A 17,079-nucleotide genomic window follows, 5' to 3' on the forward strand; every position below is an offset into this window, starting at 1 on the left:
GGGACAGGACCCAGGATGCCCTGAGACCTGCTCCACCTTCCCACAACGCTTAGCAGCAAAAAAGAGGCAGATAGGCTCTGTGGGATAGCTGCCCAGAGTGCACTGCTCTGAAAGCCGATGCAAGTCTGAACAAGCTATTGCGCAGGCAGCTGACAGTGTGAACACACAATAGCGGTTTTCCTTCAGCGCTCTCTGAGTGGCGATGTAACTGCCGGTGAAGAAACTCTGCCAGTGTAGATATACCCTAATAAGAAGGGTTACCAAAAGCTGTTGTTCTGTTTACTCAAGTTAAATAAAAGCTTAGTGATTTTCAAAGCCCAAAGGGCAGAGGTGTTCAGTGCAGTTGTGAAGAGATATGCAGGGCCCTGAAAAAAGAGGAAGAGCAGCCAGGATCACCCTGTGTTCACAGTCACAGACAGAAAACTTTGGGGAAACTGTGCCCAGGTGGAGGTCCACTAACTTTAGTGAGATTTTGTGGGTCTGCCTTTCAGGATTGTGGGGCCCTAGATAAAACTTCAAGCAGGATGCAATATAGAACTTTGACAACTCTTCTGAGAGGAAAAACTGCTTGGGGATGATGTAAGTGTGTGATAATTAAATAATAAATTTCATAAAGTGGAAAACTTTTAGATGAACATATGCCAAACCCACACTAAAAATGAGAGGTTGATTTTGGCCTCAAGAGTAACTTGTTCTGGTGCCAATAATAAACTAGCTCATGATTTTAAAGGAGCAAAACTCTTTTAAGAGTTTCATAGTAACCTTAACTCACCCCACTGCACACATACAGTATTTCTCTTTTAAATATTTATTGAAATGCACAACAATCACCATGCAAAACAATACCCTGCTTTTAACCTTAAGCCATAGAAAAGACAGAGCTGCAAGCAAAATGATCTGTTTCTTGGTTGGGTTCTTGAAAAGGTAGGCAGGTCCCTGCACGGCCCCTGGGGGAGGGTGGGGCACAGGGCTCCACGTGCTGCCCTTGCCGCACCTCCAGGTACCTCCCCCGAAACGCCCATTGGCCGCGGTTTCCCGTTCCCGGCCAATGGGAGCTGCGGGGGACGGTGCCTGGAAGCAAGGGCAACACACCGAGCCCTCTCCCCGGGCCGTGGTGCCCGCCGCTTCCGAGAGCGCCACGCGGCCTGCGGCACCACGGGGCGGATCCGAAGCCCTGACGGCCTGGATCTGGCCCACGCCCGTCGGTTGCCCACCCCTGGTCTAGGATAACGCCCCTGGTCCCGCCTCACTGCAGGGGGCTGGACTAAATGCCCTCTCCAGGTCCCTTCCAGGTCTCCACGAGGATGGGGCGAGGCCTAGTACCCCCAGCTGGCAAAAGGCAGCCCTTGCCCCCCAAGTGTTTTTGTTTTTAAACCCTCCCCGCCCCCCGCGGCGAAGCGAGCATGCATGTGCTACCCCACGGGGGGGGGGGGGGCTGACCAGGTGCTCTCGTTTTCCCCGGTCAGCGCGGGAAAGGGCTGGTCACCTCTTGGCTTACTTCAAGATAAAGAGTCTGCCATGCATTAACATGTCACGTCTACGGTGGCTGTTCCCCTGGGGCTCACTCCCACACAGGGCCCACCCCGCCAAGAACAGGGCGACGGGAGACCGAGGCACCCGGCAGCCAAGGACCCGGCCCTGGGCGGCCAATGCCGGAGCCCTCCTGCTCCGGCCCCGGCAGCCGTCGGGACGGAGCCCCGCCCCTCCTGCCAGCGCACGCGGAGCCTCGTCTCCCCCCGGCGCACGCGTCGATTCCGTCGCGCCTGCCCTCGGCGGCCCCCGTGACGTCAGCCGCAGTTTCAGGTGGGGAGGGGTCTCCCCGCGTTTCTAGCCGTGAGGCAATCGCTGCCCTAGTCAGCCGTTGCTGACGGCTGTGCAGTGCCCTGGCGAGCCCAGCGGAGGGGCGAGTCTTGCGGCCCTGCGGCGGACCGTCGCTCCCGAATACGAGGCTGTTACTCCGGAAGCGGCCGTGCCCGCTTTGTAGTGAAACATGGTGTCACACGTGAGGCTTATGTAAAATGAACGACGTCTGCCGGAGCCAATGGGGTGGCGGGTGCCCCCTGGCTCATGCAGAGGCGGTGCCTCTCCGGCCAATCGGCGGCGCGGGGAGGTGTCTTAGTCACGTTTCTGGGTGGATGAAGTCGGCGCTTTGCTGGGTCAGCGGCGTTGTGAGGAGCCGGGGCGCCTGGTGAGTGAGGGGCGGTGGGTCCCCCTCCTCGTTATGTAACCGTGCCCAGGGATTAGGGGGAGTATCCCGTTCTCCGCGTCTGAGGGGCGGGCGGGCGGGCTTGGCAGGGGGGTGCGGTACGGATCGGGGGGTCGGCTGCAGCGCCGGGTCCGAGCGCAGGGAGCCCCCTGCTCCGTATGGGGTGGGTGAGTGGGGGGGGGCTGGTTGAGGGAAGTTGGGGCGAGCGGATTGGGGTTCCGGGGGCGGGGCGAGGACGGTTATGGGATTGGGAGTGAGCGGGTTTGGGTGTGGGGGGATGGGTGAGGGCAGCTATGGGATTGGGGTGCCGGGGGGATGGGCAGGGCTGATTATGGCATTGGGGCAAGGGGATTGAGGGTGCAGGGGCTGGACGGGGCCGGTTTTGAGATTGAGGCTGCAGGAGCCTGGCGGGGCTGGTTACGGGATGGGGGCAAGCGGATTGAGGATGCAGTCAGCTGGGCTAGGGGCCGGGTGAATGAGAGGAGCGTGGGATGAGTGGATGATGGGAGCTGCTTGAAGGGAGAGTGGGAAGGTGGGTTTGCAGTGGGTGCATGTATGGCAGTGTTAGGGAGGCAGAGATGTGTGTGTCTATAAGGTGGTGGTAGCTGTCTATACAGAGGGGTATGCACTGAATGTCCCTATTTCCCTGTGATGTATGGTTCTTATCTAGTTCCTCTTCCATGGTGAGTGGAAAGTAATTGCTCTGGCTCTGCAATGAGGCTAAGATCCTCCCTGTACTGTGAGAGGTGAGTTCCCAGCTAGGCTGTGGCACTGCAGGTGGCTCTAATCCTTGGAGTCTGGCATTAGGAGGCAGGATGATGGGACAGAGTTATTGTTTAATCGCATTTAGGGCTTCACTTGCACTTAAACTGATGGTAAATGTGACCTTAACATCTAGCTGTTGCTGACTTTCTTTGTTAAGCTCTGCTGTCTCCTGTTAAGTATGTTATACTGGATCCTGCTTTTCCAATAGGAGTATTGTACAATATTGTAGCTGAGTTGTATGTTGCAGGTGGCATTTATATATGTTAATGATCATAAATGCTTTTAAATATGCATAATACTAGATAAATGATAAATATCAATTCAGAATGCAAATTAGATAGAATTTAACTTGCGAGCTGCTAAATCTTCAGTGTATGCATGCAAATCTCTATTTGTTAAAATGTGGAGACAAAAGATTGTACTAGCTAGCTGAATCTCCACTACAGAATTAAATAAACCATATGAGGCAAGAAGATGCTTTGTTTTTTGTTGCTTTTTATGTATGTAAGCAAACTGTCTCAAAGCTACGAGATGTTATTACTTACCTTAAATGTACATAAACAGTCTTTGTAAAACCATACTAATGGCTAAACTTCACTTAATGTAACTATATGGACAAAACTGGTACGTATTTCTTTTAATAACGTTTAATAATGGACAGTTAGTAATACACTGAATAAATTATAATTTGAGAGAATTTAGCTACACTGTGGTCCTGCCAACAACAGCATCTCTAAAAGATGGCTTTATGGCAGTGGTTTTCAAACTTTTTTTCTGGGGACCTAGTTGAAGAAAATTGTTGATGCACATGACCCAATGGAGCTGGGGATGAGGGGCTCAGGGCTGGGGCAGAGGGTTGGGGTCTGGGGGTGAGGGCTGCGGGGTGGGGCCAGTAATGAGGATTTCAGTGTGTGGGAGTGGGCTCTGGGCTGGAGCAGGGGGTTGGGGTCTGGGAGGGGGTCAGGGCTCTAGGTGCAGGCTCTGGGGTGGGGCTTGGGATGAGTTGGGGGATCCAGGTTTGGGGGGGCTCAGGGCTGCAGTAGGGGGTTGGGGTGCAGACTTACCTCTGGTGGCTCCTGGTCAGTGGCGCAGCGGGGGTATTAAGGCAGGCTTCCTGCCTGTCCTGGCATGCAGACCTTGCTGTGCCCCAGAAACAGCCAACAGCAGGTCCGGCTCTTAGGCGGAGGCGTGCAAGCAGCTTCCCATGACTCTCGCCCACAGGCACCATGCCCCCCCCACTTCCTGGCCAGTGGGAGTGTGGAGCCGGTGCTCGGGGTGGGGACAGTGCGCGGAGCCCCGTGGCCTCCCTGCCTAGAAGCCAGACCCACTGCTGGCCGCTTCCGGGGCACAGCGTAGTGTCAAAATGGGTAGGCACTAGACTGCCTTAGCTGGGCAGCACTGCCGATGGGACTTTTAATGTCCCAGTCGGTGGCGCTGACAGGAGTGACCCAAAATTTGAAAAACTCTGCTTTATGGTGTATTCTAACTTGGACACCAAAACAGATTATTTGGGACTTTAATAACTGTTTTTCGGTTGAGAGATTAGATTAGCAGGATTTTAAAGGACTATATTTTTTTTAATTGTCTGAAGACCTGTGCTATAAGTGACTTTCTAAAATAGATATGTAAAGTTCTAAACTCCACAACCTTACATATTTAATTGCTTGATTATTTTTCATTAAAAATGGTCATACAACTTTACATTATACTAATATTGTCATTATTTAGTAGATTACATAGGAAATAGAAAATGTTTTTAATTCTGTAGTAAAATGGAAGGTTTATTTAAAGTGACACCATCAACTAAAATACCACATTTCTCTTTTTTTCTGCTATTGTTTCAAGATTACTATTATTGAAAGTTGAGAGGAAAAAGTTATTTTGTTTTTTATGTTGCTCATTTGACAGCTCTGTGCACGTGTGAATGTATATAGATAGGTAGGCCCACACGGACAACAGGGAAACGATAGAAGTGACTTTCATATAGCAACTAAGGAAAGAACATAAAGAAAAAGAAAAACCAAACCAATGATTCTAAAATCAAATTTGGCATGGAGTCGGGAGTAGTACCTCAGGCTGCTGAATACATTTTTTTAAAACTGACAAGATTTCAAGTTGTCAGTGTTCCTTTAGCCATAGAGACTGTTTATGCCATACCTGTTTAGTTAACATTTTTCAATACTACTAGTACCTCTGGGAATTGGCGTCTATATCTCAAGGATGAGGAAAATAAATCCAGAACATGCTAATATGATAGTGGTTGCCATCTGAGCATTTACTGAGATATCCAAATCCTTATCTATATGTGTAGCAGCCATACTAAGACTTAATACATGGCATAACAGTGTCAAATTAAGGTCCTGTTCCTAAAAAGACTTAAACATGTGCTAAATTTTATGTACTCGGGCCCTGGTTCTGCACCATTACAGATTTTACCCTGGTTATGGAATATGGCAGGTGTGGCCAGACCATGGCTCATGAGCCACAGCAACTCTTTTACAGATAAAATGTGGCTCATGGAGCTCCCACTACCCCCACCGCCATTTTCTGCCTATCAGACTGGGGTGAGGTTGTGGGATTAGGGGATTCGGCCAGAGACAACTGATGCCTGCTGGGGGACACAATTTAAAGGTTCTATACCGCTTGAGTCATGCCCTCCCAGGCATGCCTTCCCTCTTACCCTCAGCAGCCCCTGCCTGCAATTCCCAGGTGTTAGTTCCACCTTGAGAAGCAACAGCAAAAGCAGCAGCTCTCCCTGCAGCTCCCAGCTCTTTGCCACTGCCTCTCTCTAGTTTGCTGGATCTAGCAGCTGCATGCGGTAGGGAGGGGGGGAAATGGCACCATGTGACAGAACGGGGCCAGCAAACCCTGGCAAAAATCTAGGGGGTACATGATTCCCACGTGTTCCCCATAAGCCGCCTCCGGCTTCTGCCCAGCAGGGAAGGTAGCTCAGAGCTTCAGCCTCGCAGGGTGCACCTGCCAGGGCACAGGGCTTCAGCAGGAGTTGGACTGAAGCCCTGAGCCCAGGCAGGCATGCCCTTGCAGGGCCAAAGATCTGAAGATTGTCGTATGTGGCTCAGAGGGTCAGTAAGCTTGGCCATCCCTGGAATATGACTAACAGCCTGTCTGCCTTATGGTGTGTTGTAACTAGGTTCTTTGCCACAGATGGATTTGTAGTGTAAGTGAACCGCACAGGAACATTATTTATTAGTTTCAAAGAGAAGGCAGGAGTGTTCTACCACTACTAGTATATCATATTTTTTTACCACCATTGTGTTGTAATGCCATATGTCAAGTGACCTTGAGCTACTAACACATTTACAGTAGTTGGAGCAGTTTGAGTGGTTTATCATTGTTTAAAAATATTCCTATGTTTATAATTATGCATTCCACATATATTAAAGACAGTTTTGTAAGTGCTAAAGAGCTAGGTATTTATGATCTTTTCTTTTTAAACCGATGTACCATTCAGTATGATTTCTCCTGTTTATGAATAGCAGCTGTCTGCAGAAATCAGTAAACTAGTTTTTCATCACTCTATATTTTTTTATTTGTTTATTTAGGTATTTGAGGCTACTTTATTGTTTTCTCTCTAGATCTAGAATTTATTTTTATCTGCAAGAAAATGAAGTTAATGAGAAACCACATCAGAATACCACCCAAATACTGCAGTACAGCTTTTTAAAAAGAATACATAAGTAAAAATCTAGAGATGATAGTGGTGCAGGGCTGAACACCACTGCAGGTTACAGTAACGTTTGGAAACTTTGAGTACTTTTGGCAGTGTTTGCTATTTACTTGGATGGAAACATTTCTGTCTTAAAAGGAAATCTTTTTATCTTTTTATATTGATAAGTTTTTCCTCTGCATGAGATGGTATCCTATTAAGTAGACTGGGAATTTGGTATTTGATTTCCTGGGTAAATACAAATAAAGAAGAAGGAGGGGTGCGAATGCTGAGAATATGAGGTGGGATTTTCTCTGGTTTCCTGATGACCAGGAAAAATGTTAATCCTTGATAGCCTAGGCTGACACAGAGTTTAAAAGAAATTACATTTGTGTTTTCCGTATTCCTTAAATCTTTTTGCATTATAAAGGGGGTTTTGTGCTTTTTGTAAAGCTCCTTTAGTCTATTAATGACAGGTTTCAGAGTAGCAGCTGTGTTGGTCTGTATCTGTAAAAAGAAAAGGAATGCTTGTGGAGACTAACAAATTTATTAGAGCATAAGCTTTTGTGAGCTACAGCTCAGTGCATCCGATGAAGTGAGCTGTAGCTTACGAAAGCTTATGCTCTAATAAATTAGTTAGTCTCTAAGATGCCACAAGTACTCCTTTTCTTTTTAGTCTATTAGTAATTCATCTGAATTGACAGTAGTTTCACTGTACTCATAATTGCCCATTTTAAAAGGGAACAGCGTGTTCTCTTTAACGCATTTTGTAATACTGGGCACAAGCTTCTTTACTGGCAATGCTTGGTTACCTAGCAATTATGATACATAGTAATAAAACAGATGTTATGTTTAAAGTTTTGTGCCTCCCAAGTTTTGATTCTAAGTTCAATGAATCCATTCTGAGTGTCTGTAGGTTACCAAGATTTCCAACTGGGTTCTGTGGTGGAGTGCGGAGGCTCATTTCTATATCTGCCCTTTGTTTCTTTTCCCATTCTATTCTTTTGGTTTCTTATCACCTTTTCTTTGTCGTTCTTAGGCCATGTCTACATGAGCAAATTTACGTAGCTGTATCGAGGAAGCTGTGCTGCTGTGAGACTGTTTGTGTAGCTGCTCTATGCCGATTGGAGAGAGCCCTGCCGTCAACATAATTAAACCACCTCCAACTAGTGGCATAGCTATGTCAGTGGGAGAGCATTTCCTGCTGACATAGCGCTGTTCACAGTGGTGCCTCTGTTGGTGTAACTTATGTTGCTTAGAGGGGTGTTTTTTTCCCCGCATTCCTGAGAGACACAAGTTATACCAACAAATGTACTAGTGTAGAGGTAGGTCAAGACACAGAAACTAAGGCTGTTTCTTTCAGATCCTAGCCTCATCCATTTCAGTTCCTTCCCCCCTCTTCCCTGCTTTTGGGGTCCTGCAGCTTGTAAAGCATTTTTTTACTAATCATTTTCTTCTGGCTACAGTAAAGCTCTTTACACACTCCACTGAAAAAAATAAAATTTAGTAGGTTCATATAATCTTACACATTTTCATTACTTGCTAGCTGTTTTGAGAGTGCTGTGGCTGTTGACATTGTACCAGACTACATTGTGCTCTTAAACTGACATAAGGGCTGGATGAATACATTCATACAGTATGAAGTCCATGTACTAGTTAGTCTAAATATGTAATTATACAGTTTGTAGAATCGATATTTACTCACTTTGTTTCAGGAGTTCATTGTGTCAAGGGTTACTTAAGTAGCATGATTCATTGACTGTCTAGACAGTCACCAGGAATCAGGTGGCCTTTACATGCTAAAAATCCTTATGCAGGCATTGTGGATGCACTTTATACACTTTGGTTTAACAATAATTTATGTTGTTGAATTACTTTTCTTTCTAGTAATAAGAGAAATCAGGTGGTTCTTCAAATATGAGTTGCTGTGGATCTGTAGGTGTGCATATGCCCCCAGGCATTCAAGCTTGGAATCTTCTGCATAGCCGACTTTCAGAAACCAATTTCCCCTGCTTCCAGGAGGTATTGGTGGAGATTGTAACTAACAGATGGGTGCTAAAGATTCTTTTCTTGTCTTCTACTTGCCCCCCACACCCGTCTTCCTTCTTCTGCAACTCATCTCACGAGAGCCTTTTGACAAAAAAGTGGCCTTTTTGTTTTCTATGACAGGTTTCATAGTAGCAGCCGTGTTAGACTGTATTCACAAAAAGAAAAGGAATACTTGTAGCACCTTAGAGACTAACAAATTTATTTGAGCATAAGCTTTCGTGAGCTACAGCTCACTTCATTGGATACTGTTCCTTTTCTTTTTGTTTTCTATAGCTCCTAGGTGGAAAATTCTTCAAGAATACAGGGGCAAGAGTTTCTACTCCCATTATTTCTTCTTTCTGAAGAAGGGGGATCTTCATCCCAGCCAAAAACTGAGGCATTTCCCGATCCTAAACCATGGCATTTCCCTACTCTGTTGCTGGGAAAATTCTTTCATGGGTCATATTGAATAGAATTAACACCCATCTTGTGGAACCCATTCTCTCCCAAGTTTCAGTATAGATGGATATCCCTCTGGATGGGACACTGTAGACATGATCTTCACAGCCCATAAGCTTCAGGAAAAGTGCCGAGAGCAAAACCATCGTCCTTGTTTGGTATTTTTTGACTCAGCTAAAGCTTGGACTCTGTAAATCATGAGGGACTCTAGAAATGCATCCTGCAAAGCTGTTTCTTATTTTAATGTTTAATTTTTGGTCATTCAGCCTTTTCCTGATGGGGGTGCTCTCCAGAGTTGTGGAAAATGGCAAGATATCAGACCCATTTCTGGTCACCAGTGGCACTGAACAAGGTTGTATATTGGTTGCCATGCTTTTTTTCCATCATTTTTTTTTTTCCAGCTATGCTTATGGATGCATTTTATGCCATTGATGGGGGAATTTATCCAGTTCTGCAGTTCAATCCGCAACACTTGAGCATGCATAAAAGTGGCAGAATTACTTCTTAAGGAGCTTTTATTTGCTGATGACTGAGCTGATTGCTCAGTTGATTGATGGCATTCAATTTATAACTGATCATTTCACTCATGAAGTCAATTGTATTCATTTCACAATCAGTCTAAAGACAACTGAAGAATTTACCAACCTGTGCTGCGGGATGCACACATCTACCCAATTAAGGTCAGCAGTATTTTCTCAGGTCTGTGGAGAATTTTTTCTGCCTAGGGAGTATGCTGTGTCAGAATGCCGCAGTTAAGGATGAGATTACTCATTGCACAGCCAAGGGCAGCTCTGCATGGAATGTTGTCACACCATGTGTGGAATGCTGTGGGTGTCAAAATAAGCACAAAGCTAGATGTTTGTCAGGCAGTTGTACTTGCAACGCTTCTATATGGTTGTGAGACATGGACAACAAATGGATGCTACATTAGGAAACTTGTTTGGTTCCATATGCGCCGTCTTTGATCAGTTTGCATGGTCAGGTGGTGGGACAAGATCCCAATATCAAAATCCTTTATCACAGTCAGATATCTGGCATTCAAATGTGCTCATAAAAACTCAGCTGTACTGGTCTGGGCTCGGCTCCCAGTTCACATTGCTGACTCGAGAATATCTACAGCTATGTTTTATGGTCAGCTAAAGCAAGGCACTCGTTCTTTATGGTAGTCAGTACAAATGATATAAAGTCACACTGAAGTCAAACTTGAAAGCATGTCATATTGCCTCCAGCAACTGGGAAGCAATAGCCCACAACAGAGCAAGGTTGCAGCAGATTTGTCATGTTGTCATTAACCACTTAAACTTGAGGAGAATGAACAATGCCTCCATAGCATCGGCTTCAAGATGTAGTAATGCTTGCCTCCATCATACCATCACTTCAGACTCAGGATTGGCTTGTAACTTTTTCAATTTGCATTCCACATTGCCATCAACCAAGCTTGAAGTAGTACCTTTTACTTATGGTATGGCCTAATAATTATCCGTAAGGCTGCAATTCTGTCATAGAGGTTGCGGAAGTCACAGATTCCATTCTTAGCCCTCTGCTGTTTAACCATTTTTATTAATGACCTGGAAGAAGACATTAACTAATTAAGTTCCCAAATGACACACACTTGGAGGAGTGGTAAATTATGAAGAAGACATGTCACTAATAGAGAGCGATCTGGCTCACTCGGTAAGCTGGGCGCAGACAAACAATATGCATTTTAATATGGCTAAATGTATACACCTAGGAACAATGAATGTAGGACATATTTACACAATGAGGGACACTGTCCTGGGAAGCAATGACTCTGAAAAAATTTTTGGAGGTCATAATGAATAATCAGCTGAACATGAGCTCTCAGCTTGATGCTGTGGCCAAAAGGGCTTATGTGGGACCTTGGATGCATAAGCGGGAATCCATAAGTAGGATTAGAGAGTTTATTTTACCTCTATATTTGCAACTGATGGGGCTGCTGCTGGAATACCATGTCCAGTTCTGGTGTCCACAATTCAAGAAGGATATTGATAAATTGGAGAGGGCTCAGAGAAGAGGATTAATGATTAAAGGATTAGAAAACATGCCTTGTAGTGATATGCTCAAGGAGTTCAGTCTATTTACCTTAACAAAGAGAAGGTTAAGGAGTGACTTGATCAGTTTATAAGTATCTACATAGGGAACAAATATTTAATAATGAGCACTTTAGTCTAGCAGAGAAATGTATAATATGATCCAATGACTTGAAGTTGAATCTAGACAAATTCAGATTGGAAATAAGGCATATATTTTTAACTGTGAGGGTCACTGACCATTGGAACAATTTATCAAGGGTTGTGGTGGATTAATTCCCCTCTCTGACAATTTTAAAATCAAAATTAGATGTTTTTTCTAAAAGATGAGTTCTAGGTTTTTTTTGCCCCTCAGGAAAGGTCTATGGCCTGTGTTGTACAGGAGGTCATACTAGATGATCACCATGGTCCCTTCTGACCTTGGAATCTATGAATAACCTTGCCCTGAATAAAAATAAATGAATGAACAAAAATGCAGTTTTGACTTAAATGTGAGCTTAAATGGTTTATAGTGAAAAATACAAAATCTACTGAATGAGTAACCGTAGAGTTACCAGTATATAGCCTAATGTTTGAGGGGGAGGGATTATAACGTAGGGTACGTCTTCACTACCAATGTTAAAGCACTGCTGCGGCACCAGCGACAGTAAAAAATAAATAAAAATAAAAATAAAAACTACCTCCGCAAGGGGAGTAGCTACCAGCACTGGTGCACTGTCTACACTGCCACTTCACGGTACTGAAACTTTCTCGCTAAGGGGTGTGAAAAAACACCCCCCCCCCGAGCAATGCAAGTTTCAGCGCTGTAAAGTGGCAGTGTACACAAGGCCTTAGCATGGGACATATGTGGAGACTATCTTTGGCTTCTGTGGAAATGTGCCTGTGAACAGCAAGGCTGGCCGTAGACATTTTGGCACCCGGCAGAGTGGAGAGGGTTGGGCCCGGGTTGCTCCACTTCCTGCCACTTGGTGGTTGCAGGGCGGGCCCAACCCCGCATTCGTGGGCCGGCGGGAAGTGGAGTAACCCAGCCCGCTCTGCTCCCCTGGCTCCCAGCCTTCGGACTTGGGGGGGGGAACCGCCCCCCAGCACTCATGGGAGGCTCGGCTGGGAGCCGATGAAGTGGAGCGGGCTGGGGCTGGGTCGCTCCACTTCCCGCTGCCCAGTGAGTTTAGGGCGCACCTGACCCCTGCTGCAGCCCCCTGGGATTTAGCTCAGGGGAAGGGATGCAGCAGGGGTGGGGCTTTGGGGAAGAGGCGGGGTGGAGATTGGGCTGGTGCTGGAGCAGCATGCAGCTGCGTAGGGCACCAGGAAACTTGGGGCAATTTGGTGCCGCAAACTTCCTGGTGCCTGATGCAGCTGCATATTTTGTATATGGGTAAGAACGACCGTGGTGAACAGGTTGCAACAAGCTTGTTAGTCATGGGCAAACTTCTCTGTGCAGTGCTATTCCTAAGAAGAAAGGGAACAAAGGAAAATGTTGAATGTAGTGGTGATGACTAGGATGTAAACCTATTGTTAAAGGAGAATAAGAAGCCTCGAGAGGGGGAGGGAGAGAGCTATTGGAGGGTGTTGGGAAGCCTTGAATAATCCAGACCTATTGTGAAGGTGAGCAGGGAGGGTGAAGGGGGAGCAAGAGAATGGTGCTAAATATGTAAGAGGAGTGGGATAAGCACTGCTTATGGTTGGCTAGGGGAGGCAACATGGTCCTGCTGGATGATGGATGAAGTGAAGTAGTGGGAATAACTAGGTGCTGTGGGTAGGTGGAAGTCAAACTCTACTTCAGCTGGATTAGGTGCTGCACAATGGATTACAGGTAACTCGGGAGGTGGGTTTTGGACTCAAGGACTCAGCTGCTGAGGTTTGAGGCCTCCTGCTCCCTTCAGTTCCACCAGAACTTAGTTGAAGGAACTTTACATTCCCATTCTACTGTCCTGACAGCAGCATGCTGATGGTGAGTGGCTTCTGCTGAGACCTCCTCTTTCATGGTCATAGATCATGTTTCCCAAGAACAGCTATTACAGTTGTGACTGCACAGCAGTGTGTCAGAGCAAGGGGCTAGTAATGGGCACCAAACATTATGTATGTACTGTGAACTTCATTGGATTATTTAACTGAATGCAGTTCAGCAATTATATGAAAAGTTTTTCTCTTACAAAGACTCTAGTTCAGTTCTGTGTGTGTCTTGCAAGAGTTGACTATTTCTCAAACACCTGTAGGGTAGGAAATGCAACTTTTTCATGCTTCAGGGTGTTTGATCTCAATTTTTATTGTAGGAATACAGATTCTTTAACTTGGATCTTGGCAGGTAAGCAATTGCATAAATGCATTAGAAATAGATTTTTCGAACATGTATATTTAAATCTGTGTCTGTGTCCTGTTGATTTAGGGCCTAAAACAGGTGTGAGGCGTTTTTGGCTTTTTCGAATTTACAAAGGAAAACAAATCAGTAACTCTTCAGGTACCGTTTAAGAAAACAATACTGTAGTTTTTATTTTCAGATTTCAGTTGTCGCTAAGCTAAGGAATTTTCCCAATTTCCTCTGGTTTACCTTTGAATCGTTAATACATAATGAATATAACTGATCTCTAACTTTACAATTCATGTTTTCTGTCATGTATAACTAGGCTTTTATTCCACTAATTACGTGGACTTATTAAATAAGCAGGGTTTTAAAGTCCTTTTCTGTAGTTTATTTATAAAACTATATTGGGTTTGTTGTTTTTGCAGGAGAGTATTAACTACAATTTCAGACCTTGATTTGGAAAGATCATAATTAGCACATTCATTAAGGTGAGTGTCTTACTTATGCTCTCCACCAAGAAATGATCTGAAGCGTGTACCTTTTGCTTTCTTGCTTACTCTGAATTTATATTGTGTGTATGTGGTATATGTTGCTTTGGAGCTGTTACTTAATTATATATAAAGCTTTTTAGCAAATAGGAACTGCAAGAGATTTTATATATATATGTCATGAAGCACATGGAAATGAGCTGGCTTCTGTATCCTTTCTAGAAAGTGGAAGCCCTCTAGTGTTACATCTTAATACTATGTGCTAGATTTGCTGCATCTTGTTATGCAATAAAGTGATTTTCTGTTATTTCCAATATTTTGGGTTTTCCTTTCAGAGCTTTTAAGGAATTCCAATGCCAAAGGTGATTCTGGGAACAGTGAATGTAGATGCTAATCTCCATGAGTCTGTGGGATTGTGGCTCAGGAGAAAATGGGCACAACTCTGCTCCCAAGGCTTGGGAGTCATAGGGCATAGTATGCTTTTATGTAGAGATTCTAGTCACTTGAGTGCTAGTTTAGATGTGGATTATCTATACCTAAATAGTCTTTGACACACACAGATTTCAACACAGAGCTTTCCCTATACAGAGAACTGTTGTGATAATTAAAAGGTTACTTTAAGTATAGTTTTTTTTTAGTTTATCTGTGAACAGTCCAGTGATGCCTATGTAATGTATAAATCAAAATAATATAGCTGCTTACTGAATTAATACTGTCCTAGATAGGAAATTAGAACTGAATTATAAATAAGACTTCTGATTTGCAGGCTTTGTTTCATTTTTGGAAGTTTATTTTTTGGCATATTTTCAGTTTTATGAAGATATCCAAAAATGAGGACTGGGGTGGATGAGGGGCTTTCTTTTTGTATATACCCCTAGTACTGTTTCAAACATAACTATGTTAAAGTGCACGATTGGATATTGGCAGGGTTTACATATACCAATTAATGAGCAGCACATAATGCACTTCAGAAATTGTACCCCTATATTCTGCAGTATTGCCTGGCTTTAAATACAAGCCAGGAAGCAGAGACATTGCCTATATGTAGGGCCCTACCAAGTTCAAGGTCGATTTTGGTCAGTTTCATGGTCATAGAATTTTAAAAATCATGAATTTCAGTTTGATACTTAAATTGCATGGTGGTGTAACTGGGCAGGGTCCCAACCCAAAAGGGGACTGGCGGGGAGTCGTCGTATTGCCATCCTTACTTGTGCGCTGTTTCTGGCAGTAGCACCGCCTTCAGAGCTGGGCGGTCGGAGATCGGCGGCTGCTGGCTGGGCGCCTGACTCTGAAGGAGCACCGCTGCCAACAGCAGTGCAGAAGTGAGAGTGGCATGGTATGGGAGGTTCTCACTTTTTGCAGGGGCAGGGCTAGCCTTATACATGAGCGAGCGACCGCCCACCCAAGGTGCCATGGCTGGGGGGGGGACTTCCGCAGGTCGCCCCCTTTTTCCCCCCATGCACACAGAGCAGGACTAAGGTAGCTTTAACTCCCAAGCACTGGGCCTCTCAGCCCAGAGCCAGGGAGGGGCAAGGCTGGGGGCATCCTGGACGAGGGCTCCTATCATATGTTGGGATCTAGCTGCTGGTCCTGGACAGGCTGGTGAGGGATGGGACGTCCTCTTCACCTGCAGGGGCATCTTCCCCCCTAGCGCCAGGTCAGACCCACCTCCAGGAACCTCCCCAGCTGCAGAAACCTTTGCAGCTGCTGACTGGGAGCCCAGCTCTTAAGGCAGTGCTACTACCAGAAGCAGTGCAAAAATAAGGATGGTATGGTATTGCTACTTTTACTGCTGCGGCGTTGCCTTCAGAGCTGGGGTCTCAGCCAGCAGCCACCAAGCTCTGAAGACAGCACAAAAGTGAAGGTGGCAATACTGTGACACCCCCTTACAATAACCTTGAGACCCTCCCATAAACCCTTTTTGGGCTGGGACCCCCAGGTTGAGAAATGCTAATCTCCCCTGTGAAATCTGTATAATATAGGGTATAAGTACTACAAAAACCAGATTTCACAGGCCGTGATGTGTTTTTCACACTTATTTATATAGGTAGGGCCCTACCAAATTCACAAATTTCACTGGGAAAGGGATGAAATCATCATGATGAGTAACCATTTCCGGTGTTTTTCAAGTGTTCATTAGATAAACACAGATTAATTTATTTTTATTGGGAGGGGGGGTTTTATTGATCATTTGTTAAAACCTAAAATCAGAAACCCTAATAACAAATCACAACTGAGTTATTTAACAATCGCTTTATTTTCCTCTTAAAAAGTAGGAAAACGTTACTTCAGAAGATGAAAGCTTAGTGCATGCACAGACTGAAGAAAAACTGAATTTTGATAAGGCTCCATTGTATATTTTGGAGAGGGCAGTTCCTTACAGATCAGTTCAAGGAGTGCTTTCCATATGTAAGAAGTTGACAAACAGGTAAACAAGGTTGATGTTGCAGGGCTGGGATGTGTGTGATGAAACAAGAATTACTGGATGCAGTGTTCTGAAATACCTAGAAGACGAGGGCAAGTTTGAAGATGATGCAGCGAATAAGGGAAGATAGTGGAGAGCTTCAAATAAGGGGTGATGTCGTCAGTGCAACAAGCAAGGAAGATGATCTTAGAAGCTTCACTTTATGTAGGCTGGAGAGGGACAATGTATTAGAGAAGCTGGAAGGGAGGAGATGGGTCCCTGTACACGAGTTTTGGCTAGTTTTATAACATTGCTGAGCATGTAGAATCAGAATTCTAAGTATTTTGGAAATTGAAGCTTACTGTATTCATCAGTTGTATCACATACATACCTAATTATCCTTCTGATCATTTGATCTTCATCTGTTGCTACAAAAACCTTAACTAGTTAAGTTTTTAAAACTGACAGTTTACTGTTCTGTTTTTAATACTACAGGTGTGACTTCTGTTCCCTTTAAAAGGGGGATTTGGCTTGGATCCTGTGATACAGGTGTCACCTAAATCAGGTTGTTGGCTCTTCTCTAATATTTGAAGACTTTCTATTTTGTGTTCTGTACAATATGCATAACTCAATCTCAAAAGACATTATTTGGTCTGAATGTTCTCTTTAGTTCAGCATTCCTCTTGTACTGATGGAACTAGATTTCCTT

General features: G+C 44.9%; 1 protein-coding gene across 32 annotated transcripts in view; it reads left to right on the forward strand.

The window, feature by feature from the left end:
* The first annotated feature begins 1,787 nt into the window (after window positions 1–1,787).
* PER2 (period circadian regulator 2) overlaps window positions 1,788–17,079 on the forward strand; it is a 73,098-nt gene continuing 57,806 nt past the window's right edge. For 4 of the 32 annotated variants that reach the window (XM_043492617.1, XM_043492620.1, XM_043492643.1 and 1 more), the window contains exons 1-4: window positions 2,121–2,188; window positions 2,877–2,952; window positions 13,904–13,966; window positions 16,866–16,919. The gene's annotated coding sequence lies outside the window, so the exon portion shown is untranslated. Of the gene's footprint in view, window positions 1,904–2,101; window positions 2,189–2,876; window positions 2,953–13,449; window positions 13,482–13,903; window positions 13,967–16,865; window positions 16,920–17,079 lie in introns of those variants that run through there. The other 28 variants (XM_043492638.1, XM_043492628.1, XM_043492623.1 and 25 more) reach the window with 26 other exon arrangements.

The sequence above is a fragment of the Dermochelys coriacea genome, chromosome 9 (assembly GCF_009764565.3).
Source record: "Dermochelys coriacea isolate rDerCor1 chromosome 9, rDerCor1.pri.v4, whole genome shotgun sequence".
Classification (NCBI taxonomy): domain Eukaryota; kingdom Metazoa; phylum Chordata; order Testudines; family Dermochelyidae; genus Dermochelys; species Dermochelys coriacea.